Here is an 18,027-nt window from a genome sequence, read left to right as displayed (position 1 = left end):
GGTTCATAGGTCGAGTCTCATTGCCTGCATTTTAAAAACTCTAGCATCTGAAAGTTCCTCTTATATCAAGCTGAGATTGCCTTCCTGTTATTTGATCCATTGACCACAACCCTTCAATCCAAGTAAAACATGCTGTCTCGGATTTCTTGGGTCCTCTATTGTTTAGCTTGAATATTCCCAGACACCTCATCAGTTTCTTGTATTACATGATTGATACTTTCCTTCAGGTTACCAACTCAATCACTCTCTTCGAAACATTTTCTGGTTTCCCTATGCCCTGTGTGTCCCATCCAGAATTAAGTGCATATGTCCAGGTGTAGAAGAAGTCATCTGGCCCATCAAAGACAAATTTAGTAATGCCTGACTTTTTCGGGTCACTGATAAAAAGTGAACAGGTCAACACTTATGTAATAGCTCCTTGGCATTCCACTGGATACCTCATTCCAGATTGGCATAAACCTATTAATTAATCATCACCCTAGCCGGATTGGATCAGTGGAAGAGCCTCAGCCTGTGGATCAAAGGGTCCCAGGTTCGTTCCGGTCAAGGGCACTGTACCTCAGTTGCAGGCGCCTGCCTGGCCCAGACTCTCGTTGGGGCGTGTGCAGGAGGCAACCAATCATTGTGCTTCTCTCACATCGATATTTCTCTTTGTCTTTCCCTCTCTTTTCCACTCTCTGAAAATCAATGGAAAAATATCCTTGGGTGAGGATTAAAAAAAAATTTAATCATCAGTCCATAGATACGGTTGTTCACTCTGTTCCCAAGTCAACCACTCCAGCTTGTCCATAAGGACATCATAAGGAAAATTACCAGGTGTGTCAATAAATTACTGCTACACTTTGTCTGCTACCTTTTGTCAACTACCAGTCTGACTTTCCTGTCAAAGATGATGAGTTGATCCTGTTCTTATTAAAGATGATGACAGAACCTGTTCTTAGTAAACTCTTGCTGACTTCTAGTGTTCTATACTTCTTTTTTGTTGTAAACATAAACCCTTTTCAATCTCCAAAGCTGTCATTTTAGGACTCCCAAAGTAAGAAGAGATCACCTTACTTATGTCATTCTATCACAGCTCAATCTTTTTATTTATTTTAGAGTATATATATTGAGTTTTAAAAACCCTTATTTTAACAATAAAAAATTCTTAACCAATCTCTCTTTCTCTCTTTCCTCCCTATCCCCCTATCTGGCATTTCCTGAGGATGGAACGACATCTTATTTAACTGAGATCCAAAGCCACTAGAATAAGAATTGGCACATAGGACCTTATATCAGTTTCCTAAGGCTACCATAATAGAATACCACAAACTGGATAATGTATAAGAGCAGAAATCATATTTCTAGAGGCTAGAAGTCTGAAACCAAAGTGTTGCAGAGCCCTGCTTCTTAAACATACAGGGAAATTCTTCCTTGCATTTTCCTAGCTTCTGGTGGTGTCTCTGCCTTATAAAGGCATCACTCTAATCCTCTGTCTTCACATGATTTTCTCCTTGTGTTTCTGTGCTTACATGCCATCTTCTTATAAGGGCACAAGTCATATTAGGTTAAGGGCGCATTTACTCTGTGTGACCTCATCTTAACCAATATATCTGCAATGACACTATTTCCACATAGGGCCACATCTGAGGCACTGGAGATTAGGACTTTAATGTATCTTTTGGGGGAACATAATATAACTGCCAACAGCCCTCAATGAAGGTTTTTGCAATAATAAAGAATGAATAATACCTTGTATAATGAGAGGAACAAAAAAAAAAATGACATAGCTCTTACTCGCTACCTCTTTCTAAGGCTCCAACCCTTGGCCTTTTTCTTTTCTTTTTTTTTTATCAGCCAGCTAACATGCAAGAAGCCCAGGATTCTAAGCACTTTTACAGAGGACTGGAAAATACTCAAAATCCAAATGACTAAATCTTTAATGACGTGCTTCCAGGGAACCATTTCGTTTGGTGCACAGGCAAGACTCTTTAAACCCAATACAGTAACGATGGGCCTGCTCCTGGGACACCTGAGTTTATGAAAATGTTCAAACTGAGTGATCCCTGGCAAGTGACCTAGTTATGTCTCTGGGTAGAAGCTCTCCTAACCCTGTGAGGCATGCTAGAAGCCTAAGCAGAGAGGGTGGTTCCCTCTGAGTGTCTGACTCATGTCACCTCATGACTATATCTTATAGCCTCCTCCTCTTTCTTTGCCTTCCTCTCTCTTTACCCAGCCAAACTCCTGGGAGTGTGGAGCCTATAGAAAACAAAATGTGGCCTGACCGATGTGACTCAGTGGTTGAACGTGGACCTATGAACCAGGAGGTCACAGTTCGATTCCCGGTCAGGGCACATGCCCGGATTGCAGGCTCCATCTCCAATGGGGGTTATGCAGGAGGCAGCCGATCAATGATTCTCTCTCATCATTGATGTTTCTATCTCTCTCTCCCTCTCCCTTCTTCTCTGAAATCAATAAACATATATTAAAAACAAAAAAAGGAACAAAATGTGGATGAGCAATGTCCCTGATCTCTGTATGAGCATAGGGAGCTCAAGGAGCACTGTGCCAGGTGACAGAGAGTAACTCAAAATGGGGAGCTCCACCACTTTGGTGCATTGAGGTCTCCAGAGATATAATGCTCAATGGGTCCCTAAACTGAAGGCTTGTTGGGGGAAGATATTTACATCTTTTTGAAGTTACAGACTCCCAAAGACAGTCGATAGGGAAAAGGGGGAAGGTATAGGTCACAAGAAAATAAAATCACTAAGATCATGAGTACATATGGTGACCACTGGGTGCCACCTAGAAATAGTGTGGGACTTAATGTCCTGAACAAAGATTGGAACCCAAGAACTACTGTGCATGCCCGTTGGGATCTAGATTTACTCAAAGGCATATGCGGCCTGGCACATAAGTGACGATCATATGAAATAACTGCAGCCTCTGAGGCAGAGTGGCTTACACACATCTCATAGCTAATTGACCCTGAAACTGAGACTGAAATGCACATTTCTTGGGTCCCTCTAATGCTATTCCCACTTCATGGCACCCCTCTTCACCTGCTAGACGTCGTCATTCTTGTAAATGAGACAGTCAACCTTTAGCTTATGAAAGACAAGAGGGATATTCCGAATCTTTCAGAAATGTAAACTGGTAAGTGATGAGTGCACCCTACACTTAAAACTTTGACGAAGTATCTGCACAAAATTCATCATGTCCTTTCCCCAAACCCAGAAAGTCAAACCAAGTTGGTTACTTTATGTTTCAGTATTACTTTCTTTTGATTTGTTCTATTAATGGTGGATGCCCTCAAAGTCTAATTTTTCTGGAAAATTAAATTAAAAGTGAAATTTTATTATTTCCTGAGTTTTAGTGTGTCCATGTATTAATTGACACTGGATATCATGTCTTATAATTATTAAGGGAAACCAGAAGTCTCTTAATTTAAGAGATGATATAGTTTTGGGTTTTTAAAAAATAAATATATTGGTTCATGCTCTGGGAACTAATTTATTTAAGTTTCCATTGAGGCTTTTCCTGAGGAAAGTGGGTTTTGTCTAGTTTTTAAGATTTTTCTCCTTGACCTTGGTTTTTGGTAGTTTTGGTGTGCTGTATCTAACTGTGGAGTTCTATATATCTTTCTTGGATTTGTTAGGCTTCTTGAATTTGTGGATGAGTGTTGTTTATCAATTTTTAAAATTCCTAGCCATTTTTATATGTTTGTGTCTCATATTCTGTACCTCATATTCTCCCCTCTCTTCTGGGATTAAAGTTAAAAGTATGTTAGGCCTTCTACCTCCATTCTCTTATCACTTACTTCTCTTTGTCTTTCCATGTTGCATTCTGAAGAATATCTTGTGACCTATTTTCTGGTTCAATCATTCTTTCTTTAGCTTAATCATCTAGCCAATGAATTCTCAGTACCAATTTTTATATTATTAATTTTGGGGGTATGGTTTCCTTCTCCCTATAGTTATACCTAAGTTTTTCTTTCTTTCTTCCTTCCTTTCTTTCTTTCTTTCTTTCTTTCTTTCTTTCTTTCTTTCTTTCTCTCTCTCTCTCTCTCTCTTTCTTTCTTTCTTTCTTTCTTTCTTTCTTTCTTTCTTTCTTTCTTTCTTTCTTTTTAAAATATATTTTTATTGATTTCAGAGAGGAAGGGAGAGAGAAACATCAATGATGAGAGAGAACCATTGATTTGCTGTCTCCTACATGTCCCCTACTTGGTATCGAGCCTATAACCCGGGCATGTGCCCTTGCCTGGAATCGAACCCAGGACCTTTCAGTCTGCAGGCCAATGCTTTATCCACTGAGCCAAACCAGCTAGGGCAGTCATCACTACTTTTAAATGAGTTAAAGGCGATTTCTTAGTTAGGTGGATATAGACATTGTTATTTTCTCAGATTTGGAAATAACCATTGCTTTCCATTCCCACTGAGATCTAACTTGTGAGCCTAGTACCACCAGAGTTTCAAAATTTTTGCCAACAAGGCATTTGGAAGCAGAACTATGAGTGGTATTTACTGTGTAATGTCCATGGACTACATTGCCGAACTTTGTTACAGGGGAACACCCAGGCAGGTTTGTGCCACTGGGAGGAGCGTCTACTGTTTTCAAGGCAAGTTCAAGGTCGGATGCTTTCTCTTCTATATTGACAGAAAAGAGTCACAGCCTCACTAAAACACATGTACTTGTACTATTAGTTGAATTCATAATGCTGTTATAAGCAAGCAAAACTATTCATCTAGAGAAGGCTTAGAGAAAATTATGCTTAAAATTATTAAGACCAACCTGTGGGGTTTTTGTTTGTGTGTGTGTTTGTTTTTAATAAAACAAATACTTTCATGAAAACTTCATATGCAAACATGAATATCTCTAATGATACTGATTGGGGATATTTATCATGTCAGTGAGGCAACTTTTAGTTACTCACTGGATAATTTATCAGATTCATTAAAATTTTTACTTTTCTTCCTGCTGATAGACCAAAATACTGTTTTTACTTAAAAATGAATATGTGTCCATTGCAAAAAAATTTTAAGAATAAAATGAGCCCTCGCCAGTTTGGCTCAGTGGATAGAGCGTTAGCCCTTGGACTGAAGGATCTCTGGTTTGATTCCAGTCAAGGGCATGTATCTCAGTTGCAGGCTCAGTCCCCAGCTGTGGTTGGGGCTTGTGCAGGAGGCAACCAATTGATGTATCTCTCTCTCTCCCTCTTCCTTCCACTCTCTCTAAAAAATCAATGGAAAAATGTCCTCGGGTGAGGATTAACAAAAAAAGAATAAAATGAACATTACCTACAGCCCTACCCCCATATGTAAATACTGCTAATATTCAACTATATTACTTTCTAATATTTTTTGTATTTATATGTTTTGTTCATTGGGGACAGTTTTCTATCTTGTTTTTTTCTCTTAGAATTATTTTCTGAACACTTTCCATATTAATAAAAACCTTTGAAGTCTGCTTCTAAAGAGATATCAACATTCTATCAAATGATTGTACAATAATTTACTTGAATGATGAATATTTACATTGTTCCCCTCTTCACTATTAGAAATACTGTATTAGACTTTAAAATTTATTTTAACATATGATTTTCCATAAATAATGTGCAAATAATGCTACTGTCACTTCATTTGCACATTATTTATGGAAAATCATATGTTAAAATAAATTTTTAAAGGTCTAATACAGTATTTCTAATAGTGAAGAGGGGAACAATGTAAATATTCATCATTCAAGTAAATTATTGTACAACATTTGATAGAATGTTGATATCTCTTTAGAAGCAGACTTCAAAGGTTTTTATTAATATGGAAAGTGTTCAGAAAATAATTCTAAGAGAAAAAAACAAGATCAGAAAACTGTCCCCAATGAACAAAACATATAAATACAAAAAATATTAGAAAGTAAATATAGTTGAATATTAGCAGTATTTACATATGGGGGTAGGGCTGTAGGTAATGTTATTTTATTCTTTTTTTGTTAATCCTCACCCAGAGGATATTTTTCCATTGATTTTTCATAGAGATGAGAGTGGGAGGTAGAGAAAGAGAGGAGAGAGAGAGAGATACAATTCACATCATTGGTTGCCTCCTGCACGTGCCCCAACCAGGGCTGGGCTGGGCTGGGCAGGAGGGGAGGGGGCGGGATTGAACCCACTATCCAGGTATGTGCCCTTAACCAGGAATTGAACTGGAGACCCTTTGGTGCACGGGCCAACAATGCTCTAACCACCAAGTCACATTAGCCAAGGCTAAGCTGGTATGTATATATTTTAAATATATTTTTATTGATTTCAGAGAGAGAGAGATAGAAACATCAATGATGAAAATCATTGATCGGCTGCCTCCTGCACACCTCCTACTGGTGATCAAGCCCACAACCCGGGCATGTGCCCTTGACCGGAATTGAACCTGGGACCCTTCAATCCACAGGCTGACGCTCTATCCACTGAGCCAAATCAGCTAGGGCTTTGTTATTTTAAGTTATATATTTAATTATTAAATTAAAATCTCTCAATTGGGCAAGGCAGTGACGTTAGTGACTCCATGCAGAAATTCCAGAGGACAGTGACTTGCAAATATTATCTCTCATGTGAGTCAAAAGCCTACATACTCTTCAAAACAAAGATTTCTCCATTGCTTATGAAATAGCTGTCTTAACAGAAACTGTTAGCAGAGCAGCTGATCAGTAACAAAAATTGATCTATTTGTCACTAAGGAAAGCAATTGGAAGTTGAAAGCCTCCACCCCAAGAGTGGATTTCCCACCCTCTAGTTTCATGTTCAGAGGTTGTATCTTATCTTTTCTATGAAAACAATTATAAAAGAGAAATTAGCATGTATTCCTTAACTGGAGAACAGGATTTGGGGCTCCTGCTCTTGAACAGCAAGTCAGTGTGGAGGGGGAGCATTGGAACATAGGCCTGCAGGGTGCCCTCGAGAATGAAGCAGGCTGCCTGGTCATACTGCTCACCGTTAGAGCTCCCAGCCTGGTGCCACCATACATCCTGGCAGCCATAGGTACATCGGTGTGGCTAACAAACTTCCTTCCTTCTGGGACTATACATGTTTATTAGGGTCCAGAAAACACACTTCCAGTATTTAAACCAGAGGCTCAACTATGCCTGCCTAGAATTTTCCTAGAGAGGGTTTAAACACAATGATTGGCCCCCTACACAAGACAGCTAAATCAGACCATCTGGGGGCAGGGTTTGATTATGGAATGTTTTGGTCTAGGCCATTGGGTCTCAAACTTTAATGTGCATCAGAATCACCTGGAGGGCTGGGTAAACACAGATTGCTACCCCACTTCTAACAATGCTTTTGCATAGTCTAGGTGCTCTAAAAATATTTGCTGAATAAATAGCGCCAAGTTTGCATTTGAAAAGAATAAACTTCTAGAACAAGCTTGAGTAATGGGTGTCCATGGATGTGTTTGAGTCTATGAGCTCCTGAAATTGTCTGCAATATTTCATGAGCATAGGCCTATGTGCATGAAAGGGACAGCTCCTCAAGTTCTCTTTCTTCCTTTCTTTCTTCCTTTCTTTCTTCCTCCCTTTCTTTCTTTCTTTCTTTCTTTCTTTCTTTCTTTCTTTCTTTCTTTCTTTCTTCTTTTCTTAGCTCCTCACTTTCATCAGATTCTTAACAGAAGAGGGGAGTGGGGGAAGGAGATTCATGACCTAGAAATGTTACAAGCCACTCTTATGGGAATAAATGTTATTTTCCTTTAGGTGTTTGTTTTCATTAATAAAGTGTGTGTGTGTGTGTGGGGGGGGGGGGTTAAAAGTAGACTTTTGTTTTCAAAAAAAATAAATTTCAGTATTGGCAAGCCTAAAAAGCTTTTTATCTTGTTAAAAATAATAAACCAGACACCAAAGACACTAGACTACCATCTAAGAGCCTTTTTGCAAATGAAGGCCCATATTTTGAGGAATGCATCTATGTTTGCTTTACTTTGAACAAAATTTATTGCAGTTTGAAAAATAAAGATTAAGACTGTTCTCTCCAGGGCAGGGTGTTTGTCTTATAATCTTTGTCCCCTTAGGGTCTGCTGGGGAGAGGCACACAGTAATTGGTTGAAAGTAGAATGATATTAATAATATACATTACTCAACTCTGAAGAGCATATAAGAAATGCTAATAAAATATCAGCTTAATGTGCACCGCAGTTGTGAGTTGGTAAACTTTTCTTTTTTTTCAAATATATGGTTTTTTTTCCCCTCCTTCCATCCAATTCCTGCCCTTCAAGACTCAAAGATTCACCTTATCCAAGAGAATTCCTAAAAGCCTTCCCCTTTGACAAGTGTATAACAATTATTTTTTAAAATATTAGGTTTTATTCTTATAATATTTGGCTCATAAACTAATACTTTTTTTCTATTATTGTGTTGGATACATACAGTAATATTATACTGTTATATTATAGGAAATAAAATATTATACTTACAGTTAAGAACAGAGTTGTGATTCTAAGGAGAAAAGCCCAGCCAATGGCTATCACCTCAATGCTCTATTCCCCAGAGGGTCCAATGAAGTCACCACTGATTGGTGTGTTCCACCAGGATGCCAAGAAATGTAGCTGGAATCTGTACCTCTTATAGCTCAATCTCTCTCTCTCTCTCTCTCTCTCTCTCTCTCTCTCTCTCTCTCTGTCTCTCCCTGTCAGTCAGCAAATGGCCTTTCAGAGTTTTCAACTCATGCATAATTTTCTCCATAAAAGGAAATTTTTTTCTATGTTAACAAAGATCTTCCTTTTCCTTTTGAAGGAGTACAAGAGATTCCATCATATGAATACATGATTGTTGTTTTTTCCAAAGCCAGACCCCTATTGGTAAACATTTAGCTTATTTCCAATTCTTCCCTATGATAAACATAGCAATGCATATTCGTATAAGCACAGCTTCCTGCCCTTGTCTTTCAGGGGGGTTGGCGTACCTATCATTATAGCTTTCCTCCTTCTAACCCCAGATGTCAAAAATTCTGAATATTAGCCACGTCAGTCATCTAGTAACCATAGAAACCTGGGGCAATTACTTAAATTCTTTTTTGTGTGTGCAATGGAAATACTAATTGCTACTCTGCCTTTCTCACATGGAGAGGACGGGAACATGCTTTGAAATCTATTTCATCTGTGTTTTGTATTCTTCTAATAGACTAGTGCACAGTTTTTGTTCAGGATGCTCAATTCTGTCCTGTGCACTCAGTCAATGCTCATTGAATGAGAGGCTGTGAATGGACTTTACCAGTATTTCTCAGATTGTGGTCTGTGCACCACCTGCCAACGAGTCACCTGGTACACTAGTTACCGGAAAAAGGCAGATTCCGGAGGCCCCCTCCATGACATAGTGAATTAGAATTCGTGTGTACGGGAGGACCTGGGAGTGGAGAGGCCCTGAATTCTGACTTTGCTCATACTTCCCAAGTGATTTTCATATCGATGAAAATTTGAGAACCTGTAGATGAGGCACACACTGGCATTGCTGGTCCCCATTTAAAGCTCCCTGGTAGGAAGAGTAACACTACCTCCTTGGCTGAAGGAGAAGCATGTTCAACATGGGAAATTGTCCCCTATGCATTTTAGAGACATAAGTCTCATCATAGGACGCTTAGAGATATATCTTGGAATGAGCATACTACTCAAATAGACAGTAAATTTCTTACAAATCAATTTTCCAAGAGGACCTTCAGCTTCCTGATCAAGTTTTAAGATTGTGTGGATGTCTAGATTTGGCTGAATAAAATATCCTTGGCCATGATCACCAACAGTCATACTGAATGTGGCTATGCAGAACGTCCCCGAGGAAACAGGAAACTGGGCCAGTCCTTTCTGGGTAATGGAGGCCATGAATATGGAACAGAGAATGCAGTTTCTTTTCACTTAGTTCTTCCTGTGTTAATATATGGGACCACTTTAGAACGTAGAAAATGCAGGGGAAATAGTAGGGGCATGTTCAACAACTCAGACATTGCTCTCTCATATAATGTGGTTACATTAGAGAAGGATGATGAAGATGACTTCTCTGAAGATCAAGTCATGACAAGAGCTTGCATTGGGAGAGCTTGTTTGGTGTCAAAGCTGTGATCAGTATTTTACATAGAATGTCATATTAAGCCTCATTAATTTGCCAATCATTGCAAAGGTTTCAGTAAAATGAAATGTGGAAAAAAGCTAAGAAAACATGAACAAACACTCCCAATATTTCGAGTCAACAGGGAAAGCCAGAAATCCTGGTTTGTCGAAAGGTTATCAGCTTCAGCTTCTATGACCTCAGGTACCAGACATGTATTAGACAAGGTTGTGGTTCAGTGAGGTGACATTGCTTAGGAACATGCGAGCTAGTCCTCTTGGGAAAGAAAAACAAACACATTTGGAACATCTAGTGCTGTTTGACATTTTCAGCTGTGACGCTGAGGGCAGAGCCAGAAGCGCTATCATCAGCATTGATGTCAGTCCGTTTATGTTTGAAAATACTCCCCTGTTTGCATAGTACTCAATAGAAGGCATCTTGTAGAAGATGGACTCCTTGTCTCAAAGGAGTTTACACTCTATTTTGAGGAAAAGAGTACAAATCCCCACCTACTTTTAAAAAATAAACTTGTATGTTAACCACAACAAGCAGCCTGAGCTTTACAGACACGTGGGGAAGAATCAAGAGATGAAAAACAAGTAATGAGACTCAGGGGGAGGGGAGGCAGAAGCGGAGGAGTCATGGAACTCATCCAAGACCTCTGCTAGAGCAGAGCACAGAGAAAGAGGAGGACATTGAGTCCCTGGTTACCAGCCTCGTCTAGGTCACGTTGTGCTTTACCCAGGCCTGTCTCTGAGGGTTCCACGATGCCTGAATATCCAAGTCTTCTCTCTTGGCCACAGGGCTCAGAGCACCCCTGTTCCTACTCCCTTTTCCTGAATCTATGCGCCTGATTGCAGCTCCTTCAACATCAGAGGCAGTGGAGTCACCAGCGAGGTGTAAGACTCCCAGCTTTCCAGAATCCAACATCCCACTGCATCCCCAACTCTAACCCTCCCAGGAGGTCTCGGTGTGCCCAGCCCTTCTGTGCACTGATGTTCTCTTGGGAGTTAGCCAGTCCCTCTTTTCAGTGGTAATTGGGCAAGTGCTTGATTTCAGCAGTGTCTGAGGAGTGCTCCTGCCTATAACGGTGATAACAGCAGGAGCAACATTATTGCTTATCTCCCATATTCCAAGCAGTGAGCTAAGCGATACATAACAAGGACAGGGGCAGGCAAGGGTCTGTCATGTGGTCACTTCTCTGTGGACACTTGCTGCAGATGCTAATTGTTCCTACAGTTCCTTGTTGACTGTCCCTGCCCTCCCCTCTGCTCTTGGGCAGCCAGATCCACAAAGCTCTCTCCTATTCCCTGAACCACCCAAGGTTCTCCTGGTGCACTCAGCCTCCCAGACACAGCTCCTTCCCGAGTGGGAGACAAAACCAAGCCACTCCTTATGACACCCCTCACTCTTCCTCAGCTCTATGTTTTAGCATAAACATGAGGGTGTGAGTTCTCCTAGTTTTGCCCTTGATATTTTAGGGGGAGCAGAATACATCACCCCAAAATGTGCCACTTTGGCATGTGGATTACTTTGAGCTGAAGGCAATTAAGACCCAGCAGACCCTCCCTCCTTAACTGCCTAAAATAATTTAGATTGTGTGTGTGGGGGAGGGGGTGGGGGGTGTGCGGGCTATGCCAGAAACAACTTTTTATTTTTAAATTATTTTCTTTGTTTTTATTGACACTATGACAGATGTCCCCCTTTTAGAAATAACTTTTTAAATCAGAAAGACTTATCTGTATGGCAGGCAAATAACTGTTTACCAAACATTAGCTCTTCTCATCTTCCTGTGCATTGTCTTCCTCCCCCTGAAGCCCAGACCGACCCCCTTCTCCTCAGCTCAGAGTGACAGGTGAGCTTCAATTACCTGCCTGCGTTGGAGCCTCATGTCATTGTGAGGCTGCTGTATACATGTGATTAAATTAGTTTTTCTCCTCTTAATCTGTCCTACGTCAATTTGATTATTAGACCAGCCAAAGGACTAGAAGGGAAAAAGCGGACGTTTTTCTACCACTACATAATCAAAGATGTATTTTTGGACTTCTAAATTCCAACTAACCAAATTTCTTGGGAGCCTCGAATATCTGGCTTTTGAAATTAAAAACCAAGTTTTGCCCTAGCCAGCTTGGCTCAGTGGATAGAGCATCAGCCTGAAGACTGAAGGGTCCCAGGGTTTGAGTCTGGTCAAGGACACATGCCCGGGTTGTGGCTTGATCCCCAGTAGTGGGCATGCAGGAGGCAGATGATCAATGATTCTCTCCCATCATTGATGTTTCTATCTCTCTCTCCCTCTTCTTTCATCTCTGAAATCAATATTAAAAAAAAAGAAGAAGAAAATAAAGTTTTAAAGATTAACATCTTCACAACTGAGGGAAATTTATAAGAATCTCTGTAGGAATCAAAAGTCAACAATTTAACTCTCCTCTCTGCACCATTCTTAGCTTGAATGCAGTCATGCACAGAGCAATCTTTGCTGCCGGAGCATGCGAAGAAGGGGCCCTAGCCAGTTTGGCTCAGTGGATAGAGCATCGGCTTGCAGACCAAAGGGTCCCAGGTTCAATTCTGATCAAGGACACATACCTTGGTTGCAGGCACCTCCCTGGCCGGGGGCCGTGGTTGGGGCTCGTGCAGGAGGCAATGAATTGAATGTTTCTCTCACATCGATGTTTCTTGCTGTCTTTCCCTCTTTCTTCTACTCTCCCTAAATAAAAAAGGGAAAAAAAATCCTTGGGTGAGTATTAACAAAAAAAAGAGAAAGGTAATGGATGCTGGGCAGAGGGCTAAACTTCAGTTAATATCTCAAATTATAATTCTGGAGCACAGGGAGAAAGAAAAATACAGAATTCAAAATTTGGCTGCTTTCTTCTTTTTTTTAACCTTTTTAAGCAAAAAAAGAAAAAGAAAATGAGGATAAAAGAAATATTGAGGACAAGTTAAGAGAGAGTGGGTCAAAGATAATTTATTACAAAAGAAGTAAGGACAGATGGTACACTCCTTTTTCTCACTCTCTATATTTAGCATTGTTTAATAATTATTTTTTCATAAAGAATATTTAGGTCAGAGTTTCTAGTTGTAAGCAAGAAAAGCACATTCTGGCCAATGTAGCACAAAAAAGGCATTTATTTAAAGGATCCCAGAGAAACGTTAGGTGGGCTGGAAAACCAGACTCAAGGCTTTCTGGGAACAAGGTCCCGAACGTCACTCTTGAGGGGGCCTGCCAGGGATTCATCACCATGACTGCTGCCCACAGAGCACCAGATGCTACTGCTTGCCCTGTTGCTACCATTTTGCAAGTGGGGGCAGGACATGAGAAGCCATTTTTCTTGGCCTTATCCATCCTTGTGAGACTACACAGTCCCTAACAGAGTGAGACGATTCAAAAGATGCTGGATTAACCCAGCCAGCATGGTTCAGTGGTTGAGCATTGGCCTATGAACTAGGACAAGCATGTCAAACGCACAGCCTGCTGACCGCGAGTTTGACATGCTTGAAGGAGGTCACAGTTCAATTCCTGGTCAAGGCACATGCCCAGGATGTGGGCTCAGTCCCCAGTGTGGGACATGCAGGAGGCAGCCGATCAATGATGTTTCTATCTCTCCCTCCCTTCCTCTCTGAAATCAACATATATATATATATATATATATATATATATATATATATATATATACATTCTTTTTTTTAAAAAAGATGCTGAATTGGGGAACTCAATATATGACGTTAGAAAAAGGTAAGGATACACTGTTGTGGAGAGATTGTCAAGATATTACGTACAAAAGCAAGGGAGTATGGTTATCACATTGATTCCTGCACCAGGAAGAGGAAGACGGCTAATTCTACCAGTGGAGAAGGCAACTATTTAAATCTACCCTGTTTACTGCACTTTGCCTGATAACCTCCCATCACTGGCTTCCCCCACCCCTTCACATCTCTGTCTTTAGCTGGACATAGTTTTTAAGGTGGTGGCTTGGGAGATTTAGAAGGTTACTAGTTTTCCTAGATGTCTAACATGTATATTTCTGCTGATTTTTCTCCTGCTACTCTGTCTTTTTATTACAGGGAGCTCTCTGCTAAGAATCTAAAGGGGTAGAGGTAAAATTATTTTTCCTCCCTTACAAGGGTAACCAGGTAGCCCCAGCTAATGAGGAATGCCCCAATCAACATATAGTAAGTTATAAAATTAAAAAGTAATAATTCTGAAACAATCTAATCATTGATTCAGGCAAGGAACTGGTGTTGACCCCTTAGAAGAATGATTGGTGGGGAACTGGACACCTATATGGGGCTACAATAACACTAATGGAGGAATTAAGACATTATGCCCACCCCCCGTAGTCTCTCTCAGCATCCCACTGGTGGATAACCAGATATCATGAGTCCTCCGAAGAGATGCAATATGAAGTAAACGCATGTCATCTAGGATATATTATAGCCAAATAGTTAAAATCTAATCAAGCCGTTATATCTAATTTCCAACTTACAGGAAAAAGGTAAATGATGCCACAGACAACAATCAGATAAATCATGTGGGCCAGTCTCTTCAGCAGGACAGTGCCGTTAGAATGTGACTGAGCAGACTGAGAGGAACTAAAAGAACTAGCAATCGGCTGAAATGGGCGATCCCAGATTGGGTCCTGTTTTGTAATTATATGTGATTTGAGGGACATTTAAGGACATTCAAATGTGGGCTAGTTATTAGGTAATACAAAAAATTTAAAACAATATTTTTAACTGAGAAAATGTTATTTTAGTTATATAGGGAAATGCTTTTGAGAGGGTTAACTTGAAACACAGGCAGATAGGGCTGGGATCCAGTGGAAAACGAAGGCAGGTGGGACATAGGCAGGGGCAGACACGGCAGTTTGAGCAGCCTAACCAAGGAACCAACCAAGCAGAAATAATAAAATGTTTCTGGACTCAAAGCGGGAGGCATGGGAAAGCAAGGATGGGCCTACAACAATAAGGTGTACTGGCACATAGAAACAGAAAGTTCAGCATAGGAACAGAGAAAGGACACATAGAAACAGGGAAAGTTCAGGTCCGACACTGGGCAAGAACAATGAGGGAATCAATCAGGTGACAACACGAATAGATATAGAGCAAGCTTGTAGAAAATATGTATCCTGGGACTACAAGGCTTCAGGGGGCAGCCCATTATTTGGGCTCCCGTCCAGTTGGGGAGTCTGAATCTGCTTGTAATAAATTTTCCACACTTTTGCTGACTAATAAATCTTCTGGTCCTTGGAGCTTATTCTTATTTTTTTAAATATGTTTTTATGATTTCAGAGAGGAAGGGGGAGGGAGAGAGAGAGATAGAAACATCACTGAGAGAGAGAATCATTGATTGGCTGCCTCCAGTACGCCCCGCACTGGGGACCAAGCCCGCCACCCCAGCATGTGCCCTTGACCGGAATCAAACTTGGGACCCTTCAGTCCACAGGCCGATGCTCTATCCACTGAGCCAAATGAGCTAGGCCTTGAGGAGCTATTTTTGGGCGTCAAGAGACATGACCCTGGGAAAAACCCTTGGCTCATAATTCCAGTTTATCACTGTTATTTTTAAAAGATTCATCTTATATACTTATGGTGGAATGTTTTGATGTCTGGGAAGTTACTTTAAAACAATTTCACATAAAAATAAATATTCAGAAAGCAATTGAGTATGGGGATGGGAAAAATAATTTTCCAGTTATGGGAGGTTATTGTGCAAAGTACAAGAAACAAAGGTAAAGTTGCTATATAGATTTAAGTAGTTGCCTTCCACATTGATAGACTTTCTAGCAACTTAGTCATCCTTCTCTTTCAAGTAGTAAACAATTGAAGGCAACCTTACAAATGGGGATTTCTAGGGAAAGGTTGGAGTAGCGTGAATTAGCAAATGATTCAAGATTGCCCTCCTACTGGAAACAACTATTTCCAAATATTGGACAACAGGCAAGACAGAATGGTGATCCCTGAGAGAAGAGAAACGAATAAGACAGGGATCTGGTCCAAATGGCAGAGTAGGTGGACACTATACTCATCTCCTCCCATGATCACAGCAAAATTACACCTAAATTATAGAACAGTTCACTGTCTGAATGAATAACCATGAGGACTAGCTGAACAGAAGTCCAATGATGTATATATATAAAACCCTCATATGCACATAGGCCAAACGGCAGAACAACCGACAACCGGTCGCTATAACATGAACTAACCACCACGGGGCACATGCGGAACATGGCGAGCAACAGCAGCAGGCAGCAGGCACGGAACATGGGGGGCAACAGCCACAGCGGGATGGTGGAGCAGGTGAGCGGGGGTGCCAGACCAAGGTGGGGCGCCAGTAGCTGTCATCAAGATGAGCCTCTGGTGGTTATTGAAAGTTCTTTGCTCCCGAGCGCCGAGGTCCCGCCTGGTGCTCACACCTGCTGCTGGCGATGGCCCCGCTCGCACCCACTGCCGGCGCTGGCCCGGCTCACACCTGCAGCTGACGCTGAAGCCACTGCTCACACCAGCTGCTGGCGCCTGGCACCAGTCCTGATTGCTCGGCACCATCACCCCTAAGGGCTTCTCCACCTCCCCCTGCTCATGAGGGGCAATCAGGGCAGCAGCCACCACTCGCACCCGCTGATGGCGCCAGCCCCAATCACTCGGCACTATCAGTGTGTGGGAGTGGGGTTGCCGGCAGAGAGGGGACCAGGGGCTGAGGAGGGAGGGGATGGGCGGGGGCATGGAGGATGGGCCAAGACCTGCCCCCATGCCCACTGCAGCCTCATGGCCCACAGTTCCTTTCAAGGTGCATGAATTTGTGCACTGGGCCCCTAGTTAAGAATATAAAGAAAAAAACACATTGAGGCTGATAGGAGGAACAGAGATGCGAAATGGGCTGGCCCTGCGGCCACTTGTGGTGCTTGAGGGTTATGCACATTAAAAATGCCCTCCCTGAGCACTCAGCCCCATGCTAAACTGCCCAGTCTGGAACACCAGGGCAGGGGAGAGGAGCCCATATCACATCTGGCTATGAAAAATCAGCGTAAATTTCATCTATCAGGGTGGTCCAAAGGCTTTTGGAAACCCAAGCATCCTCTTAAAGTGTCAGTGCACAAATTCACTCACACTCACCTTGGCTCCAGCAGAGAGAAAGTAGCTGGGCAGAAGCACCAGAAACATACAGGGAGAAAGTGAGCTGTGAGGCTTTGGGGCAAGAGCTGGAGGCAGACTCTTATTGTCCCTCCGTTGAGCCCTCCCCCCAAACGATCAAATCTGACTCTGCATTAGCCTGGTGAACTCCACCAGCTCCACCCTAATGACTCCCTGAGACCCCACCCTACCCAACTTCTGCTCAGCCGGAAGCTCTTTCCGCCTAACCTGCCTGGGCTGGTGTCACAATCTTTCTTTAAAAACTTTCAAGGAATTCCAGTCAAGCTGGGTTGGGGGTGGTGCCAGAATCAGATAGAGAGAAACTGAGTTGTGTGGCTTCAGAGTGAGAGTTGAAGGGATGGCTGCCATTATCCCTGTGTTGAACGCTCCCCCACACAGCAAATCTGAATCTGCATTAGCTTGGCGAACTCCACCAGCTCCACCCTGATGAATCAATTTTTATTGATTTCAGAGAGGAAGAGGGAGAGAGAGAGATAGAAACATCAATGATGAGAAAGAATCATTGATCAGCTGCCTTCTGCCCACCCCCTACTGGGAATCAAGCCCACAACCCAGGCATGTGCCCTTGACTGGAATCAAACCCAGGACCCTTCACTGAGCCAAATGGGTAGGGCCCCATTGATTATTTTAGAAAGAGTGGAAATGAAAAAGGGAGGGGGAGAGAGAGAGAAAAAAACATCAACGAGAGACACATCAATTGGTTGCCTCCCACACATGCCCGTGGCCTACGCTTGAACCTGCAACCCAGATACCTGCCCTTGACCAGTAATCAAACCAGCGACCCTTCAGTACTCAGTGCTCAGGCTAATGCTCTCACCACTGAGAATA

At 41.8% G+C, this 18,027-nt stretch overlaps 1 long non-coding RNA gene across 1 annotated transcript in view; it reads right to left on the bottom strand.

Annotated features, from left to right (window-relative positions):
* Positions 1-12,710: 12,710 nt before the first annotated feature.
* LOC139012166 (uncharacterized) overlaps positions 12,711-18,027 on the bottom strand; it is a 43,878-nt gene continuing 38,561 nt past the window's right edge. The window contains exon 3 of the long non-coding RNA XR_011471818.1: positions 12,711-12,757. This is a non-coding gene — a long non-coding RNA (uncharacterized lncRNA). The remainder of the gene's footprint in view (positions 12,758-18,027) is intronic.

Source organism: Myotis yumanensis, unplaced genomic scaffold, assembly GCF_028538775.1.
Source record: "Myotis yumanensis isolate MYYU_CA2020_CCGP unplaced genomic scaffold, mMyoYum1.0.hap1 SCAF_6, whole genome shotgun sequence".
In the NCBI taxonomy this organism is placed as follows: domain Eukaryota; kingdom Metazoa; phylum Chordata; class Mammalia; order Chiroptera; family Vespertilionidae; genus Myotis; species Myotis yumanensis.
This window is presented reverse-complemented; position numbering and strand designations above follow the sequence as displayed.